The following is a 6,325-nucleotide window of genomic DNA, read 5'->3' as shown; positions in this document are numbered from 1 at the left end:
TGGTTTTTCGAGACAGGGTTTCTCTGTGTAATCTTGGCTATCCTGGACTCGCTTTGTAGACCGGGCTGGCCATGAATGTAGTCCTGGCTGTCCTGGACTCACTTTGTAGACCAAGCTGGCCTTAGACTCACAGTGATTCACCTGCCTCTGCCTCCCTGGGTGCTGGGATTAAAGGCACGCGCCACCGTGCCCGGCTCTAAGGCCAGATTTCAGAGAGATGCAGCAGTGCACAATTGACAGGGTAGTCAGAGGTTGGAAGCAAATCTGGGGCACATCACGATACAGACCTTGCAAATATCAGATCACCTCCAGAGATCTCTCATGCCTCCTGGATTTTCCCAAATCAATGGCTCCTGACAGCATGTCAAAGGCTGGAAGTAGTTTCGGGGTACATCATGGTATAAGACCTTGCAAACACCAGATCACCTCCTAGACAGCCCACATGCCTAGTGAGCCCCCTCAACAGGGAGGCTCTTGGCACTACAGAGAAATGCCTATTTGCGCGGTAGTACAGATTCTGAGTATGTAACTGGGCTTGATGAAATCAGCATTTCTCTTGCTTCCCTGTGCGTAGGGAAGCTCAGTTTTAGTCACAGTAGCTCCCACAAGTGTCTCCTCAGTGTGTTCCCATTTCCTTAGAAACAGTGTATTTGCTGGGAGAAAAGTGCATCACTGTGCGCTTTCACCGTTCAGCAAATACATGTGTAGAAGCACAGCGCTAGCCGATACTACCCTTTCTCGACGTTTTCTAACTCAGGGAACAAGTTGCACACTTCTGAGATGCATTTGGGCAACTTTGTCAGAAATGAGTTTTTTGCCTACAGAGACATGCCTATTTGCGCAGTAGTACAGATTCTGAGTATGTAACTGGGCTTGATGAAATCAGCATTTCTCTTGCTTCCCTGTGCGTAGGGAAGCTCAGATTTAGTCACAGTAGCTCCCACAAGTGTCTCCTCAGTGTGTTCCCATTTCCATAGAAACAGTGTATTGGCTGGGAGAAAAGTGCATCACTGTGCGCTTTCACCGTTCAGCAAATACATGTGTAGAAGCACAGCGCTAGCAGAAACGACCGTTTCTCGACGTTTTCTAACTCAGGGAACAAGTTGCACACTTCTAAGATGCATTTGGGCAACTTTGTCAGAAATGAGTTTTTTGCCTAAAGAGACATGCCTATTTGCGCAGTAGTACAGATTCTGAGTATGTAACTGGGCTTGATGAAATCAGCATTTCTCTTGCTTCCCTGTGCGTAGGGAAGCTCAGATTTAGTCACAGTAGCTCCCACAAGTGTCTCCTCAGTGTGTTCCCATTTCCTTAGAAACAGTGTATTTGCTGGGAGAAAAGTGCATTACTGTGCGCTTTCACCGTTCAGCAAATACATGTGTAGAAGCACAGCGCTAGCAGAAACGACCGTTTCTCGTCGATTTCTAACTCAGGGAACAAGTTGCACACTTCTGAGATGCATTTGGGCAACTTTGTCAGAAATGAGTTTTTTGCCTAAAGAGACATGCCTATTTGCGCAGTAGTACAGATTCTGAGTATGTAACTGGGCTTGATGAAATCAGCATTTCTCTTGCTTCCCTGTGTGTAGGGATGCTCAGTTTTAGTCACAGTAGCTCCCACAAGTGTCTCCTCAGTGTGTTCCCATTTCCTTAGACACAGTGTATTTGCTGGGAGAAAAGTGCATTACTGTGCACTTTCACCGTTCAGCAAATACATGTGTAGAAGCACAGCGCTAGCAGAAACGAACGTTTCTCGACCTTTTCTAACTCAGGGAACAAGTTGCACACTTCTGAGATGCATTTGGGCACCTTTGTCAGAAATGAGTTTTTTGCCTACAGAGACATGCCTATTTGCACAGTAGTACAGATTCTGAGTATGTAACTGGGCTTGATGAAATCAGCATTTCTCTTGCTTCCCTGTGCGTAGGGAAGCTCAGTTTTAGTCACAGTAGCTCCCACAAGTGTCTCCTCAGTGTGTTCCCATTTCCTTAGAAACAGTGTATTTGCTGGGAGAAAAGTGCATCACTGTGCGCTTTCACCGTTCAGCAAATACATGTGTAGAAGCACAGCGCTAGCAGAAACGACCGTTTCTCGACGTTTTCTAACTCAGGGAACAAGTTGCACACTTCTGAGATGCATTTGGGCAACTTTGTCAGAAATGAGTTTTTTGCCTAAAGAGACATACCTATTTGCGCAGTAGTACAGATTCTGAGTATGTAACTGGGCTTGATGAAATCAGCATTTCTCTTGCTTCCCTGTGCGTAGGGAAGCTCAGTTTTAGACACAGTAGCTCCCACAAGTGTCTCCTCAGTGTGTTCCCATTTCCGTAGAAACAGTGTATTTGCTGGGAGAAAAGTGCATTACTGTGCGCTTTCACCGTTCAGCAAATACATGTGTAGAAGCACAGCGCTAGCAGAAACGACCGTTTCTCGACGTTTTCTAACTCAGGGAACAAGTTGCACACTTCTGAGATGCATTTGGGCAACTTTGTCAGAAATGAGTTTTTTGCCTACAGAGACATGCCTATTTGCGCAGTAGTACCGATTCTGAGTATGTAACTGGGCTTGATGAAATCAGCATTTCTCTTGCTTCCCTGTGCGTAGGGAAGCTCAGTTTTAGTCACAGTAGCTCCCACAAGTGTCTCCTCAGTGTGTTCCCATTTCCTTAGAAACAGTGTATTTGCTGGGAGAAAAGTGCATTACTGTGCGCTTTCACCGTTCAGCAAATACATGTGTAGAAGCACATTGCTAGCAGAAACGACCATTTCTCGACGTTTTCTAACTCAGGGAACAAGTTGCACACTTCTGAGATGCATTTGGGCAACTTTGTCAGAAATGAGTTTTTTGCCTAAAGAGACATGCCATTTGCGCAGTAGTACAGATTCTGAGTATGTAACTGGGCTTGATGAAATCAGCATTTCTCTTGCTTCCCTGTGCGTAGGGAAGCTCAGTTTTAGTCACAGTAGCTCCCACAAGTGTCTCCTCAGTGTGTTCCCATTTCCTTAGAAACAGTGTATTTGCTGGGAGAAAAGTGCATTACTGTGCGCTTTCACCGTTCAGCAAAGACATGTGTAGAAGCACAGCGCTAGCAGAAACGACCGTTTCTTGACGTTTTCTAACTCAGGGAACAAGTTGCACACTTCTGAGATGCATTTGGGCAACTTTGTCAGAAATGAGTTTTTTGCCTAAAGAGACATGCCTATTTGCGCAGTAGTACAGATTCTGAGTATGTAACTGGGCTGGATGAAATCAGCATTTCTCTTGCTTCCCTGTGCGTAGGGAAGCTCAGTTTTAGTCACAGTAGCTCCCACAAGTGTCTCCTCAGTGTGTTCCCATTTCCTTAGAAACAGTGTATTTGCTGGGAGAAAAGTGCATTACTGTGCGCTTTCACCGTTCAGCAAATACATGTGTAGAAGCACAGCGCTAGCAGAAACGAACGTTTCTCGACGTTTTCTAACTCAGGGAACAAGTTGCACACTTCTGAGATGCATTTGGGCAACTTTGTCAGAAATGAGTTTTTTGCCTAAGAGACATGCCTATTTGCGCAGTAGTACAGATTCTGAGTATGTCCCTGGGCTTGATGAAATCAGCATTTCTCTTGCTTCCCTGTGCGTAGGGAAGCTCAATTTTAGTCACAGTAGCTCCCACAAGTGTCTCCTCAGTGTGTTCCCATTTCCTTAGAAACAGTGTATTTGCTGCGAGAAAAGTGCATCACTGTGCGCTTTCACCGTTCAGCAAATACATGTGTAGAAGCACAGCGCTAGCAGAAACGAACGTTTCTCGACGTTTTCTAACTCAGGGATCAAGTTGCACACTTCTGAGATGCCTTTGGGTAACTTTCTCAAAAATGAGTTTTTTGCCTACAGAGACATGCCTATTTGCGCAGTAGTACAGATTCTGAGTATGTAACTGGGCTTGATGAGATCAGCATTTCCCTTGCTTCCCTGTGCGTAGGGAAGCTCAGTTTTAGTCACAGTAGCTCCCACAAGTGTCTCCTCAGTGTGTTCCTAGTTCCTTAGGAACAGTGTATTTGCTGGGAGAAAAATGCATCACTGTGCGCTTTCACCGTTCAGCAAATACATGTGTAGAAGCACAGCGCTAGCTGAAGCGACCGTTTCTCGACGTTTTCTAACTCAGGGAACAAGTGGCACACTTCTGAGATGCATTTGGGCAACTTTGTCAGAAATGAGTTTTTTGCCTACAGAGACATGCCTATTTGCGCAATAGTAAAGATTCTGAGTATGTAACTGGGCTTGATGAAATCAGCAGTTCTCTTGCTTCCCTGTGCGTAGGGAAGCTCAGTTTTAGTCACAGTAGCTCCCACAAGTGTCTCCTCAGTGTGTTCCCATTTCCTTAGAAACAGTGTATTTGCTGGGAGAAAAGTGCATTACTGTGCGCTTTCACCGTTCAGCAAATACATGTGTAGAAGCACAGCGCTAGCAGAAACGAACGTTTCTCGACGTTTTCTAACTCAGGGAACAAATTGCACACTTCTGAGATGCATTTGTGCAACTTTGTCAGAAATGAGTTTTTTGCCTACAGAGACATGCCTATTTGCGCAGTAGTACAGATTCTGAGTATGTCCCTGGGCTTGATGAAATCAGCATTTCTCTTGCTTCCCTGTGCGTAGGGAAGCTCAATTTTAGTGACAGTAGCTCCCACAAGTGTCTCCTCAGTTTGTTCCCATTTCCTTAGAAACAGTGTATTTGCTGGGAGAAAAGTGCATCACTGTGCCCTTTCACGGTTCAGCAAATACATGTGTAGAAGCACAGCGCTAGCTGAAACGACCGTTTTTCGACGTTTTCTAACTCAGGGAACAATTGGCACACTTCTGAGATGCATTTGGGCAACTTTGTCAGAAATGAGTTTTTTGCCTACAGAGACATGCCTATTTGCGCAGTAGTACAGATTCTGAGTATGTAACTGGGCTTGATGAAATCAGCATTTCTCTTGCTTCCCTGTGCGTAGGGTAGCTCAGTTTTAGTCACAGTAGCTCCCACAAGTGTCTCCTCAGTGTGTTCCCAGTTCCTTAGAAACAGTGTATTTGCTGGGAGAAAAGTGCATCACGGTGCGCATTCACCGTTCAGCAAATACATGTGTAGAAGCACAGCGCTAGCTGAAACGACTGTTTCTCGACGTTTTCTAACTCAGGGAACAAGTGGCACACTTCTGAGATGCATTTGGGCAACTTTGTCAGAAATGAGTTTTTTGCCTACAGAGACATGCCTATTTGCGCAGTAGTACAGATTCTGAGTATGTAACTGGGCTTGATGAAATCAGCATTTCTCTTGCTTCCCTGTGCGTAGGGAAGCTCAGTTTTAGTCACAGTAGCTCCCACAAGTGTCTCCTCAGTGTGTTCCCATTTCCTTAGAAACAGTGTATTTGCTGGGAGAAAAGTGCATTACTGTGCGCTTTCACCGTTCAGCAAATACATGTGTAGAAGCACATTGCTAGCAGAAACGACCATTTCTCGACGTTTTCTAACTCAGGGAACAAGTTGCACACTTCTGAGATGCATTTGGGCAACTTTGTCAGAAATGAGTTCTTTGCCTAAAGAGACATGCCATTTGCGCAGTAGTACAGATTCTGAGTATGTAACTGGGCTTGATGAAATCAGCATTTCTCTTGCTTCCCTGTGCGTAGGGAAGCTCAGTTTTAGTCACAGTAGCTCCCACAAGTGTCTCCTCAGTGTGTTCCCATTTCCTTAGAAACAGTGTATTTGCTGGGATAAAAGTGCATTACTGTGCGCTTTCACCGTTCAGCAAAGACATGTGTAGAAGCACAGCGCTAGCAGAAACGACCGTTTCTTGACGTTTTCTAACTCAGGGAACAAGTTGCACACTTCTGAGATGCATTTGGGCAACTTTGTCAGAAATGAGTTTTTTGCCTACAGAGACATGCCTATTTGCGCAGTTGTACAGATTCTGAGTATGTAACTGGGCTTGATGAAATCAGCATTTCTCTTGCTTCCCTGTGCGTAGGGAAGCTCAGTTTTAGTCACAGTAGCTCCCACAAGTGTCTCCTCAGTGTGTTCCCATTTCCTTAGAAACAGTGTATTTGCTGGGAGAAAAGTGCATTACTGTGCGCTTTCACCGTTCAGCAAATACATGTGTAGAAGCACAGCGCTAGCAGAAACGAACGTTTCTCAACGATTTCTAACTCAGGGAACAAGTTGCACACTTCTGAGATGCACTTGGGCAACTTTGTCAGAAATGAATTTTTTGCCTACAGAGACATGCCTATTTGCGCAGTAGTACAGATTCTGAGTACGTAACTGGGCTGGATGAAATCAGCATTTCTCTTGCTTCCCTGTGCGTAGGGAAGCTC

This window comes from Acomys minous (genome assembly GCF_964271855.1).
Source record: "Acomys minous genome assembly, chromosome: 18".
Classification (NCBI taxonomy): Eukaryota; Metazoa; Chordata; class Mammalia; order Rodentia; family Muridae; genus Acomys; species Acomys minous.
Note: the sequence above shows the minus strand (reverse complement) of the source record.